Here is a 15892-nt window from a genome sequence, read left to right on the forward strand (position 1 = left end):
GAAAAAAAATTTATGAAGAAGACCTGTGAAGCCATCTATTCCAGGTGATAGAGTGGAGTTTAATCATCACTGTTAAATGACTACCCGTGGGACACCCACACGTCATGCACAATATAAAGGTTTTATTTTTCATTCTGCATACACTATGATATCTTGACAAAGTGAGTTTATTGATTTGGAGTTGTATCTAATGTCCACTGATTTCTACTTTATCATTGATTTTTACCACAAAACACTTTTAACAAAACAAAATCTATTTTTGCTACCCAAGAAAAAGTTAACAAACTTTTAATGGAGTTAGAAATGTGAGAATATTTAAAGTTTAGTGTACTGTACTGGGTATTCTACACAGTTAATAGTACTGAAAGCACTTAGTCAGGGATGATTCTCCCTTAAGGGTCCTTACAGGCATAATTAATTTCATGTACGAGAACTAGTTTTTGACTTTATTATATATGATTTTAATATACTACAAAGCTACAACACAAGAAATAATTAGTGAGAAAATTTCAAAAGATATATGTATCTCTGGTGAGTACAAAAATGTTCTATCCAGCAGTCTGCTCAGTTGCCAGAAGATGTGTTATTCTGAAATTTTTCCCACAAGTGAGGTATTAACTGTTGTATGTATTCCCTCTCCATCTCTCTCTCTCTCTCTCTCTCACACACACACTCCTACTTTGCTTGCAAAGATATTAAAAAGTGACCACATAAAAACTATATATGACTGAATTTGCATAATTAAAGTAGTAAATGTGAAGAAACATTCTCACAATGCAATATCCATACTATTAATCTGTGAACCCATCTCTATTTTATAACAGGAAAACTCTTTTAATATTTACTAATATCGTGAGTACAGGCAGAGACAGCAAAGAACAAAATAAGTGCATGTGGTGTGGTCAATGATATTAATTACAATCCATACTTGTTACCACAGGAATCCCAGTTTTGTACAGGATCAGTATTTAGTAGAAAAGGGTATAGCTTTCTTAATAACCAAACAAAATAAATTCTAGAAAGGTTTTGGAATTTTCCCCTTCTTGAGGCGCATCCCACATTTAAAGCCCAAATTATCTTTGTCCCAAGCAGAACTTATATTATTCCACATTTTATCCTGAGGGTTCTTGATGGGCCCTATACTAGTGGACGATTAGTCTTGTAAAGTGGATCAGACCTCTAACATTATCCCTTCCTTCTCCCATCATGCCCCTTGTTCCAGGAGGTTTGGGAAGCAGAGACATATGCCCAGTTGTGGTGCAGATGCACCAATCAGCACAGAACAGCCTTTAAAAAAAGGAATTCTATCTTGAGTATTTGTTGATGAATTATGGCCCCCTTCTACTACCTGAGTGGTGCAAAGGGGCTGTAACTCACCTTGTAGATCTGGAGCTGTAGCTTGCCCTGTGTTGTAAGATCGGAGTGATGAGGCCAGAGTGACTAGGCTGCCTTTACCTTTTATGGACACCAAACTATCCTCTCTCTTTGTAATTCACAGTGGTATTCAAAGAAAACTTGTTGCAAAGAAATTGACAGATGTTGTGGGAAGTGTTTTTGAAGAGTTGCATTGGATGTTAGTAACAAAATGCTCATTGACTTTAATGGGAGTCATGTGACTAAAAATCTTGCACAAGTCATTTCCCTAGACTATAGAAAAAGAACACTACTCAGTAAAGCCTTTTCTCTTTTGTCACTGTATTACCAAACCACCTCTCCAAGCAGCACTATTCATGTTGATTGAAAGATGTTGCTGATTCCTTGGATGATTGTCTCAGCCAGCACTTTCATACCCCCTCCACAATGTAATTCAGAAGCTGGCTTCATCACAAACAAATAATCAACTGGGGTGGGGGACGACACAAGAAGTGGGGAAATTATCTGGCACCTTTATTCTATAGTACTTATATGCTCCCCCCATTACCGTAGTATCTGAACATCTCACAATGTATTTATCCTCACAACACCGGAGAGGCATTTTACATAGGGGAAACTGAAGCACAGAGAGACTAAATGACCCTGACCAAGGCCACATAGGAAGTCTGTGGTGAAACACAAAATTGAACCGGTCTCTCCCAAGTCCCAGGGTGGTGCCCTAAGCAGTGGACCATTGTTCCTCTCTAAACTGAAAATGCCTTTCTGACAAAGTAGGATAATAATCTAGGAGGAAATGTGTTCATAGGACATGTGATCATTAGATGTGTGCTGTCAATAAATCTACTGCCCTAGTTTAATTGGCATGCTTTTAGCAAACGCATATTGATGGATACAGTTCACAGGGGTTCACACACCCTTGAATTTTGCATTTGCTAAAAAATCCAAGCAAACCATTGCAAAACTTGCTAGTTATGTAACACAGCTAGTAAATCTCTCTACCTTTGCTCCCCTTCCAACCTCACACAGAACCTTTTCTCCCCACCACCTTTACCTCATGCTATCTTCCAGAGGCTGTAAACTCCCCACACTACTCCTGATATCTTCAAACATAGTCAGCTGGCCCCATCCCACTTCTGAATTTGCAGGTGGATGAATGGCAGACTGGCCTGATCACCCTTCTCACTGTTCAGACATCCAAAGGAGATGGTTTCCAGGGCGAAGTGGATGCCTACCTGGCCCAGTCACCCATAGATGGCGCCTGAGTCCTCTGTTTGGGGAGGTTCACATGCAAGCGCTGGAAGCAACCTCCCCACCTATGCAGCCACCCATTCAAAATATCTTTTTGATATATTCCAATTGTCCAAATAAAAAATGTTGTCAGCCAGTTGCCAGTGATGGGTGAACTTTAAAAAATTCAGAGACTTTCCACTGAATGCATCTGATGAAGTGAGCTGTAGCTCACAAAAGCTTATGCTCAAATAAATTTGTTAGTCTCTAAGGTGCCACAAGTACTCCTTTTCTTTTTGCAAATACAGACTAACACGGCTGCTACTCTGAAACCTCTCTTCAAACAAGCACCCAAAAGGTTTTTTCCCCCCCAGAAACAATCCATGAACATTTGAAGTCCCCATCCCATGACACTCAAGTATCTTCCTCCCCTGTAAGCATCAGTTCCTGTCTGGGCCTTTACAGGAGTTTTTAGAAGTCACCTACTGAGATTTATATGCTCTGCAATATTTATAGTTAAAGTAACAATTCTGTGAAATCCTCCTGAGTGCATAGTCATGCCCTGGGGAAGTTCCTGAACCACAGGCACAAGGGACAGCTGACAACTAATATTTTCTCTTTCTATCTCTCTCCCACACACATACCGTGTGCCATCTCTGGATCCTCTTAGTTTAGTAGTCTCAGTTTTTCCATGCCTATTGAATAAGAAGAAAAAGAAGCATTTTTTGACTAACTGTAAGAGTGCTGAAAATAGGACATGAACATTTGAAAGGAACAATAGCTAGGTATTGTGGCAGAAGTGGTAAAAGTATTATGTGAAGAAGTGCTAGTGGCTTGCATCATCACCAAGGCACTCATTATAGAGATTGTGTGGGGAAAAGTACTCTCCTTTTGTCTGGCAGTGAAAGCTCTGAGGTTCCTTGTACAGAAAAGCTGCTGTACAAAAGGAGAGATGACAGGTAGGCTCACCTTTGAAAACCACCTGGCCCCAAAAAAGAAGCGTTGAGTTGGAGGGGTTTCCCAAGTTGTAAAGTTCAGGGACTGGGCAGGAAGAAAGGGCTGTTTTTTGTTAAATAATTCAGATTTGTTTGAAATTCTAAAGAGAGACAAAGTCAAAAAGCTGCTTCTTGGGTTAGAGCTGTGATGCTTTATCTGAGGTTTTGGCAAAATGGAATCACCTGTGCAGTGTGTTATCACCAACAGGAAACCAATCTGCAAGGTCCCCAAATCTGCTACTGCTCAGCAAAGGGGCAAGAATATGAAACTACCAATTTTATTTAAAAAGTACCTTAAATGGGAGTCTGCAGAAGGCCTAAAAAAACCTGCAGCTACACCACATTTAGTACGGCGCTGAGTTAATTAGTGAGCCCATAAGTGCCTTTGAACTTGTTGGGCTTTTAAAAGTAGACATCAGATTCCTCTGGCCAGATTTTCTGGTGAGTTTAGTCCCTTTGGACCACTGGGGACATAATCTACAAAGAGGCCATAATCTGCTCACAAGTGCCTAGCAGAGAATTTCCTGGCAAACTCTGTCAGGTGGCAGAGGTGCATGATTCTATGCCTCTGCTCCACTGGTGTATGGCCCACTATGTACTATGTCAGTGGTGCACGTAAGAGATGTCCAGCAGCTTTCTGATGGCTTGTGTACGTAGGAAGGGTTTTAACCAGCTATGAGGTATAACTATCAACATAGTTAAATAGTATAATTATACATATATAGCTCTCCATGTGGACACTCTTAGCTCAGAATAAGAGCAGCTTCTTTTGGTTTAGCTTAAACCACTTTCCAAACGATAATTGATAGCCCCACCCCACATCCCACAGTTTTACCAGAAAAAGAGTGTCCACATATGGGGTTATGTCACTATAGATATCAATTTACATTCACACAATAGCTTAAACTGGTATAACTTTCCTATGCAGACAATCCCTAAGAGTTGTAGGAATTGAGTTTGACTACTGCCACATACCACTTGGCCCTTATGTGTAAGAAGGAAATTCAATAACTTCCAAATTGAGATGGGCTCCCATGTGCATTACAAAATAGCCAAGACCAAGGGATAGGGAAGTGGTGACTTTAGAGCTGGGAGATTTTACAACAAAGATTGTTTGGAATGTTGTTTCAAGAAAAACATCTTCCTACATCTGATGGAAAGAAACAGTCTGACTGGAACTGGGACAAAACTAGGGTCTGGCATTCAAAGAGCTATAGGCTGCACTTTCCTTTTCCACTTCAATGTCACTGTTAAAGATTGTGCATACTTACCTGGATACCCAGGACTGAGAGTCACTTTGCTACTTCCCTGCCTCCAGAGTGATGGAGACTTGCTGGTGCTTACCTGGGTGTCAGCTCACTGACACCTCTAGTCTATTAGAGAAAATCTCCTCTGGGCAATGCTAGCCCTCATTTTGCATTGCAGGGTAAAGATAGGTGCATCCCAATCCCAAACTGCTTTGAAGCATTCCTGTGTGATATCCAGCCCCCATCACTGGCTACTCAGAAATACCATGTTTGTTATCCCTAAGGGGATAGTTTACACACCAGCTGGTTTGATTCAACTAAGATTCAGCTCCTATATAACATCACACAGTAAGATATATTTATAGTGAAAACAATCACAAGATTATTATCAAAGACTAAGAATAATTTAAGCAATAATGAATGCGGATAATGGAAACAGAAAGGTTACATATAAAACAAAGTCAATTCACACTTTTATATACTATCTGTAAATACATTACACAATTCTATTAATGATCTGATCTGGCTTTGATGTAAGATCTTACATGACATTATTTATGGATAAATACCAGGAAAGTGGTATGCTAGGTGTAGTGAGTTTGTCAGGCCTGTTGGGAGTTACTATTACAGAACAGTGAATCCTTTGGCAGGTGGCATTGAGAGGTTCTTAGGATCCTGTAAGTGAATTAGCCTAGGAATAGATTGTTCCATGCCTGTGTCAGATTCCTCTCTTGTTTAGGAAATAACTCACTTTTAAATTCCAAATCTTCCTAACTGCTTGGAAACCATAGAATTTTTTTAAACTGGAATCTGAAATCATGCCTGTTTACATGCTGCTACTTTCAAATGTTAGGGAATCCTTCTTGTTTTACTTACTGATTTTCTAAAATTTATAGAAATGTATTACCATTATATAATGAAAATAAAACTGGGTATTTTTAAGCACTTTAAAAATATATTAATTCAGTAATTACCACTAGAATTATTCATTCAAAAGCAAACAAATAACCACTAGCCATTTCATTTTCTTCATGAAAATTTCCTACGTGAAACAAAATTCTTGTTATTTTTGCCATGGCTAAAACTCTTGTTTAGTGCAACTGTGATATATCCGCTTCATATTTTAAAATTGAAAAGGCTTTGTGGAGGGACATATGAATCTGCTCAGAAAAAGTAAACACAGAACTTCATCATTTGTTCTCCCTGGCTGCCCATTACATCCCATTTCTTGTCTCTATTTAGACCATAAACTCTCCAGAGCAAGGACCTTGTCTTCAGACCTATCTGTAAAGCATATAACACACGGGTGGTATCTAATAAGTAATAATTTTTCACATGCCTCCATAGTTCTAGGGAAAATCCCCCTCAAAATAACGAATAAAGCCATCATGAAGTAATACTAGAAAAACAGGCACATATTCACATTCATATGAAAGGAAGGCAGCCTGGTGATTATGGCCCTCATTTGGGATTCAGACAGAGTGAAAGTAAGCCATGCCGGCCTGGCCCAGCTTCCCCAGGCTGGCGCTTTAAAGGGCCCGGGGATCCCTGCAGTGGCCAGAGGCTACCCCATGGGCTACAGCAGCGGGACTCGGGGGGGCGTTTTAAAGGGCCCAGGGCTCCCCACAGTGGCCGGAACCCCTGGCCCTTTAAAGTGCTGCTAGAGGCCCACTGCCGGAGCCCCAGGGGTAGCGGCAGCAGGGCTCCGGCAGTGATTTAAAGGGCCCGGAGCTCCACTGCAGTAGCAGCAACCGGAGCCCAGGGCCCTTTAAATCGCCCGTGAGCCCCGGGGCTCCCAGCTGCCTCTGCTGCTGGTAGCTCTGGGGGTAATTTAAAGGCCCCGGGGCTCCCAGCCACGCCTCTTCCAATCCAGGCCATGTGCCCTCCGCTCAGGGCTCCAGAGTACTGGTAAGTCCTTTAAGTTACTTTCACCCCGGATTCAGAACATCTGGGGTCTATCCCTAGTTCTGTGACAGATTTCCTGACCTGGACCAAAGAATTTAATTTCTCTCACTTTCTCATGCGTAAAATGGGGATAATACCTCCTAGTTGACACAGGTGTTGTGTTCAATACTGTTTGTGAGGGGCTCAGATACTGTAATAAGTGTCTTAGAAAAACCTGTGAACATTCATATTCAGGAGTAGAATTATTTTTTTTTAAAAACTATGCATATCCTGTTTCTAAATATAATCCTCTGTTCTAACCTACTCTTCCAGGCTATTGATGTTCTTGCGACTGGGACCAAGAACAGTCTGGCTTCTGAGGTGGTAGTGTTGGACTTATTTTTGACACTCCCCTCCCTTCAGCCAATCTTTCCTACTCTTACTTCTATGCAGGGTGAATAAAGCAAAGTCTACCAATTCCTTCTTTCCCTCCCCTAAAGGTCAAGGAGAGGGGAGCCACCCAAAAATCTTCAAAAAGAAAAGGAGTACTTGTGGCACCTTAGAGACTAACAAATTTATGTGAGCATAAGCTTTCGTGAGCTACAGCTCACTTCATCGGATGAAGGGTTTTAATGAAGTCACACAAATGAGGGTCATTCTTGTCAGTTGCCAGCTTGTGCAGATCAAGGAGTGACTGGTTCACATTCTTTTCCAGGTGCAAGGCACACTCCATTGCTGTCAGCCCATTCTCCCAATCATCACGATCTGGTTTCTTGATGTCCTGCAAAAAGATGCGACCGCCCCTCTGGTTCTGCAGCTTCATGATTTTTTCAGCATGCTCACGCTCCTCGTGGGACACATCGGATGAAGTGAGCTGTAGCTCACAAAAGCTTATGCTCAAATAAATTTGTTAGTCTCTAAGGTGCCACAAGTACTCCTTTTCTTTTTAAGGTGAGCTATTACTAGCAGGAAAGCGGGGGGGGAACCTTTTGTAGTGATAATCAAGGTGGGCCATTTCCAGCATTTGACAAGAATGTCTGAGGAACAGAGGGGGGTGGGAGGTGGGGAATAAACATGGGGAAATAGTTTACTTTGTGTCATGACCCATCCACTCCCAGTCTTTACTGAAGCCTAAGTTAATTGACACAGCCAGAAGTCACTTACTACAGGACAGGCCCAACAAAGAAAATAACAGAACGCCACTAGCCATCACCTTCAGCCCCTAATTAAGACCTCTCCAACGCATCATCAAGGATCTACAACCTATCCTAAAGGACGACCCATCACTCTCACAGATCTTGGGAGACAGGCCAGTCCTTGCTTACAGACAGCCCCCCAACCTGAAGCAAATACTCACCAGCAACCACACACCACACAACAGAAACACTAACCCAGGAACCTATCCTTGTAACAAAGCCCATTGCCATCCGTGTCCGCATATCTATTCAGGGGACACGATCATAGGGCCTAAACACATCAGACACACTATCAGAGGCTCGTTTACATGCACATTTACCAATATGATATGTGCCAGCAATGCCCCTCTGCCATGTACATTGGTCAAACTGGACAGTCTCTACGTAAAAGAATAAATGGACACAAATCAGACGTCAAGAAGTATAACATTCAAAAACCAGTCGGAGAACACTTCAATCTCTTTGGTCACTCGATTACAGACCTAAAAGTTGCAATTCTTCAACCAAAAAAAATTCAAAATTAGACTCCAACGAGAGACTGCGGAATTGGAATTAATTTGCAAACAGGATACAATTAACTTAGGCTTGAACAAAGACTGGTAGTGGATGGGCCGTTACACAAAGTAAAACTATTTCCCCATGTTTATTCCCCACCCCCCACCATTCCTCAGACGTTCTTGTCAACTGCTGGAAATGGCCCATCTTGATTATCACTACAAATCTCCCCCCCCCCCCCCCCCCGCTCTCCTACTCACCTTAAGTGATCACTCTCATTACAGTGTGTATGATAACACCCATTGTTTCATGTTCTCTATGTATATAAATCTCCCCAATGTATTTTCCACTAAATGCATCCGATGAAATGAGCTATAGCTCATGAAAGTTTATGCTCAAAGAAATTTGTTAGTCTCTAAGGTGCCATAAGTACTCCTTTTCTTTTTGCGAATACAGACTAACACGGCTGCTACTCTGAAACCTGTCATTATCCAAAAACTTCAGTCACTTGCTCTGGAGGCTCATGGCAGAGGGTTTCTGGTTAATATTCTGCCCCATTGAAGTTAATGGCAAAATTCCTTTGATTAAGTCCTGGATTTCACATTCACCCCTATTACTATCTCCTCATGGATGGCTGAAAGGGGAGAAACGTCCTGCCCCAGGCAACAGTTCAAATGTAGATGACCAGGTTTTCCAGAGCAGGCAAAGGCAGGAATGCTAATCACTGTACTTGGCTCCAGTCAGTTCTTGACAGCAGCAGCAAGCCTAAGAGAGCTGAACATCTGGTTGCGTCATTATTGTTTGTTACAGATTGCCAAGGGCAGCAAATTTCAAAGATGGGATTCAGAGTAACAGCCGTGTTAGTCTGTATTTGCAAAAAGAAAAGAAGTACGTGTGGCACCTTAGAGACTAACCAACTTATTTGAGCATAAGCTTTTGTGAGCTACAGCTCACATCATCGGACAATGTCTTCTGCAGTTTCCACAGTATGCATCCGATGAAGTGAGCTGCAGCTCACGAAAGCTTATGCTCAAATAAATTGGTTAGTCTCTAAGGTGCCACAAGTACTTCTTTTCTTTTTAAAGATGGGATTGTGATTCAAACTCATAAAGCAAGGAAATCTACAGTAAGGGGTGAAACTTGCAGTATGCCCTCCAATATCTTGGCACAACAAGGCACCTGATTAACTGGTTTCTTGGTTCACCCCATTATGTCTGGGGTAATGGAAGACACATTGATTTTCCCAGAATTTTTAGAACTAGGTTTCAGTAGGTTTCCAGATTCCTAAACTTGGAAACTTAAGTATTGTGTCTGATGAAATCAAGAACCACATTCCCTCACTCAGTATAATGCATATTTAGCATTCTAGCTACAGCTAGAATAGGCTACCCTTGTTTTTTCCTACCCCCCCTCCCCAGACGTTCTGGTTAAACTTGGATTTAAACTTGGAGAGTGATCAGTTTGGATGAGCTACTGCCAGCAGGAGAGTGAGTTTGTGTGTGTGTGTCCCCGAGAAAAGGGGGGGGAGTGAGAAAGCCTGGATTTGTGCTGGACATGGCCCACCTTGATTATCATGCACGTTGTAGGGAGAGTGGTCACTTTGGATGAGCTATTACCAGCAGGAGAGTGAGTTTCTGTGTGTGTTTTTTGGAGGGGGGTGAGGGGGTGAGAGAACCTGGATTTGTGCTGGACATGGCCCACCTTGATTATCATGTACATTGTAGGGAGAGTTGTCACTTTGGATGGGCTATTACCAGCAGGAGAGTGAGTTTGTGTGTGGGGGGGTGGAGGGTGAGAAAACCTGGATTTGTGCTGGAAATGGCCCAACTTGATGATCACTTTAGATAAGCTATTACCAGCAGGACAGTGGGGTGGGAGGAGGTATTGTTTCATGATCTCTGTGTGTATATAAAGTCTGCTGCAGTTTCCACGGTATGCATCCGATGAAGTGAGCTGTAGCTCACGAAAGCTTATGCTCAAATAAAATTTGTTAGTCTCTAAGGTGCCACAAGTACTCCTTTTCTTTTGCGAATACAGACTAACACGGCTGCTACTCTGATACAGCATTAACATGGACCCATTGCAGACCCTGCATATTGTATTTTACAAATTTAATATAAGCCATAAAAGAATACATTGACAAGGAAAACAGGAACACATTACACATCATATGGAGCCAGATACTGAGCTGAGGTAAATAGGCATAGCTCCATTCATTGATGATCTCTCCTATGTTTGTGGCTGGATTAATTTTACCATAAAAACCTTAATTTGTGGTATTTCATGACTTCCCTTTTCTGGATTTCACAAATGTATAGTTGCAATAAATGTTACATTGAGAATAAGATAAATTTATTTATGTGGCCCAGCTATCTTGGACTCCCATCACCAGTGCTCATCCTCCAGATTCTCCTATATCCTAACCACACCCGCCTCTCAGAACTCCAACCTCGTGGACTCTGAATTTACAATTTAGCTCTTCATCAACATGAGAAATTGGAGCAAACAGACACCTAGATAGATTTTGCACAGGATTCTAAACATCATTACTTTTCACTTAGCTAGCACAAAAGAGACACAGATCTAGACAAAGTAATAAACATACCTGAATGCATTTCCCGGCCTCACTTTCCTCACTAATCTGCAGAGTTCTTTTGGTTTAGGGCAGAGTCCTCTGAAGACACAAGGTTCTGCCTCTCCTGCACATAGCTTCTCTTCTGAATCATGAAGTCCCTCTCTGCTCCAGGTCAGCTAGCTTTTTCCTTCCTCAGCTGGTCTTGAAACTAAACAGGACCACTCTGCTACAAAAGCAGCATTCTCAAATCTCATGATTTTAATCAACTCCAGCAACTTTGGGATGTGTTTTAACTAGTCTCATGAAAACATGGTGAAAGATGCCAATTCAGGAATAATCCCTTATTCCAAATGACTACTATCTCAGACCGAAGCCAGCAAAATGGCTGACATTTCCTTATAGTCTATCTGGAAGTGAGACTGCCCTTAATAAAGCTGGTTGGTACCTGCCACTGTTTTCAATGCAATTGAAGGCATGCCCCAGGCAAAATGGGTGTCTGTTCAGGGAGATGGACAGGACACAGGGTCTCTGAGGAGCAACAGAGAAACAGAGCATGGAGATGGGAAAAGTGAGGGGGAGCAGGAGCCAGATTTAGGGATTGCAGAGGAATTGGAGCATGGGGATTGTGATGTGGATGAGAGATGGAGGACACAGAATGGCAGCTCTCCCAGCCTGGGGGTAGTAGTGGGCTAGGAGACTCTTCCGAGCACCAAAGGGAATGCAGAGGTGCCAACTCTTGCAAATTGATTGAAAGTCACAAGATTTTCGACTTTTCAATCCACAGCACCCTGAAGAAAAGTTGGAGAAAACTGGTTCTCTTAGCTTTGGTCAACCTATTGTCCTAAGGTGTTTCTACCTGAATAGGTGTCCATTAAGGTTTAACAAAATTGACCACTGTCCCTGGTCTGAGACAGGTGACACAGACCATGTTAATTCATAGCTGACTCACTTTGCTTTGAGGCACTCCATGATGCAGCAATTTCATAAAATCAACCAGAATTCACAAATTGTACCTAGACACATTCTCTAAATTGTCACAGTGTGTCAGTGAGTAATTGTGATTATTACTTCTGGTGGGGAAGAGTTAGAAGATGGATACTCCAGAAGCACTTATCCTATTTTTGGTGCATTCTAGTAACAGGAAAAGAATACAGAAAAAGAAATTCATTATGGTGAAAATTGCAGAATTATTTTGAAATAGGAGGTTTTTCAAAGTGTTCCACAAGGCGTCAGCAAAGTCTTTAAATAAAGTTTCCATAACAAGAGATATGAAGTGTGACTAGCATATTTTGGTTGTTATGAAGGCACTTGGTGTGCAAAGTGGTTGTGTTTGATGTTTAACTGATCTAGAAAGCCAGCTTTCTTAAAGGAACCACTAGCATTGTGTTTGTACTCTGAATAACATGGATTAATTTAGTCACTGGAGAGGCGTTTTTGATGTGCATAATCTCCACTTTATGTTTCAATTAGCTAGGCTGTATGACAAATACATATTGTAATAGCTCCTGTATGGTTGTTTAACAGAATATAAATGTGTCATCATCCCTCTTTGATATGCTGAAGAAAAAAAAAGATTATTCAAAGGGTTTCAAAACCTACAGAGTTCAAGTGGTTCTAAAAGCTAGGCTATGCTTCAGGTGGAACCAAAATTCAGATAAAGAAGTGAGTGGTGAAAAAGCAAGATGAGTGTCATTTTGCACCACCCACCCGCCATTGCAACGTTTACTGGGTGTTCTTCTCTTATCTAACTGGAGCAGTAGTGCAATTTCAGGTGTTCTGACTGGTGGACCATGTGCTGATATTGAAATTCAGCTCGCCCACCCTGCACCTAATGTTAACATTAGATAAGCACTGGCTAATACAAATTCTCCCAACTTTCTACTGCTTATTCCTAATGTGTGTCACTAAGCTTCAGTATAATCTTATACAGAGTTACTAATATCCTCATATGGTATCAGGAAGACCTAGATTTTTCCATGCCTCCATTTCTTCTTGCCTTAACCACTGATATTATATGAAGTGGATAACACATAGGTTTGTAAGCACAGCATAACAAACTGAGGCATGTTATCTTGGCAGTTAGAAAGATCACAGCAAATAAAACATACTGCAACAAATAGATAAGGTATTTAGTCTAATACAAGCTCCGATCCTAATTCTCCATAGACTTGTCCATTAGCTGTTATGATTACCTGGAAGATGGCAATAAGCTTAAACAACATTAGGACATTCAGAAGTATTTGTAAGTAAGTAAATAAATAGCAAACAAACAATCATGGCATTTACTAAGGTACCAAGCAATTCCTGGGAAAACTAGTATCTAGTGATGTAAGCTTTAAGATAGCAAAGAAAGAGTTCAGGCCCCTTAAAACTGCCAAACTTTTCTCCTTTAGAGCAATATATACTTTATATATACACTTTCTGATTTTATACCCTATATTTTAATGAATAAAACTTATTTTGCTGACTTTGATTTTTCTCTTCTTCTGCATCAGTAGTTCTTTATGCATGATTTCTTGGAAACTCCATTTTACCTATAAGTCTACAGAGAAGGAACCACATCAGGAAGAATATAACCTCTTGTGAAAGTAAATATATGCTTAGTTCTTCATTCTCCTAGCCCAAGTAATTTTTTCCTTGTACATATTGAGATGGGAGATGAAAAAGCTTCACTAGAGATTGCTCAACCCCTGTTTCAGTATATAAGAGCATCAGTACAACACCATAGGGACCTATCCCTGATACTCAAGAAGATTTCCCATTCAGTGGCGGTCAGTATTTCCAACCCTCAAGGGTGGGAAGAGGTGGGGCAGGGGTGGAGGTTTGGGGTAAGAGGTGGAGTGGGGTCAGGGCTTGAGGCAGAGCCAGGGAGTCAAGCGCCCCCTGGCACATTAGAAAGTCAGCACTGCAGGGACCCTGTACACTGCAGCCAAATAGTCTTTGCTTCAGTCCTTTGCTGCTAGTTCCCTGTGCCTCTTTCCATTGGGCCCTTTTATCTCCAGCCCAATCTCTGGTCCAGTATCCTGAGGTTCTTCTCCCTCTGCAATCTCAGAATAAGTTCAACCAGCCACAAACTCTGTCTGATTGTTAGGATCCTATGGCCAGAGATGAGCACCCTTCTTCACACCTCTGATCTCAGCCAGGAACTGACCTGCTAAGCCCCTGCAGCTCCTTTTATCTGGGCCAGCAGGGCCCTGATTGGCTGTTGCTAGCCCTGTTAGCCCTTGGAGGACCAGGTTTCTACGGTTTCCAAAATGCCTGCTCCAGAGAGTCCTCTCTAGGCAAGCTTGGAGTATCACCTTGTTACTTTTTTCCTCTCAGCTGACTCCTTTTTGGGATGGGGAGTAGTAGGACCGTGGAGTCTCCAGAAAGGAGCTGTAATGGACAGGTACAGCCCATCACACTTCTTAACTTGTCTGCTGACTCCCAAGTGGTCAGTGTCTCCTTCTGGCCCTTCTAGGCCTCTGGATGATTAAATCTTGTTGGTAGCCTTGTCTGAGCGGAGTAGGGTGTTAGGGTGCCAATGCCCCCAGAGGAGACAGGGAAGCATTTATAGACTGTCACATAATGCTGTACAGGAATTATGTAGAATACAGGACAGTTTGTTGGGGAGGAAGGATACAAAACTAGAAATGCCCATTGTCCTTGACACAGTTTGCATAGATAATACAAGTTGTGTCACTGGAAACTCCAGGCCCCTATGTCTTAATGGCCCTTTTGCACAAGCAGAGAAGCTGTACAGTTAAATATAGTTGTACATACATGTTTGTTAAAACTGACACAACCATTTCAAAATGTCTCCTTGACTCTACACTTCATGGCATAAAAATATATAGTTAAAATATTTGTAACATTAAAAGTATGAATTACCCATGCAGTAGTGTTGGATTAAGGCACAACATGGGTGTGTTGGAGACAACTGGCTTCACCTCATGACTTCTTGTGTCACTGAGGTATACCATAATCAAAAATACCACATAGCCAGCTGTATCTTAGGCCCCCATCCTATAAGGATCTGTGTGGGCTGATGTTTGCATCCACATAGCCACATTGAAGTCAATGGGGTTCCACATGGATGCCTGGGTCATCCCTCAGAGATATTTGTATATTGGTTCTTTATTGTTTAACTATCCTCCTATAACATTCCTTCATATGGTCCTATTTTCCAGAGAAATGCCATAGGCTTGGGAAATAGCAACCCACAGACTACATCAGTTTTTCATTTGAAAAGAGACAAAATATTTAATCTATTGTACCAGAGGTTTTGAAATGTCTTTTTATTTCCCTATATTTCAATATGATTTTCTGTGCAGAAAATCACAGTCTGCAAAAATGCCACAACGGAGATCAGATCAGAAATTATTTTTTTTTAAAACGTATCTCTAGGTTATATTAATGTATGGATCATTGAATGTTATGCTCTGAAAATGAAATACAACTCATTCTACAGATTTAGGCACAGCTAACCACAGACTGGACTTTTGAATGGTATGCTTTGAAGACACAACAGAAATGTACTTATAGTAAGTCACAGTATTATGGGGATGTCTGTTGTAACTCCATCGTTAAAGGTCTGTTGAGATTTGCACTGAAAGCAAGACTAAAATCTCTTTTTTCACACTTTAGGTCCAGATGGTGGCCCAGCTTGCACAGCAAGATAAAGCAAGACGGAAGCATAATGACCTCCCTTACTCCTTTTTGGTGATTACCTGGATAGTAAGCAGACAGCAGTCTCCATGGGGTTGCTATGTCCCTATCCCTTACAGCAAAAGTGAGTGGAACTGGTCAGAGATCCAAGACTCCACACCTCAATAGGCTGGCTAGCATAGCTTTACCTGCCCATTAAGGGGAAGTGTGGGGGCTTGGCACACTGTATTTCCTCTGCAGACTTGGGAAATG

This window comes from Lepidochelys kempii, chromosome 1 (genome assembly GCF_965140285.1).
Source record: "Lepidochelys kempii isolate rLepKem1 chromosome 1, rLepKem1.hap1, whole genome shotgun sequence".
Classification (NCBI taxonomy): Eukaryota; Metazoa; Chordata; order Testudines; family Cheloniidae; genus Lepidochelys; species Lepidochelys kempii.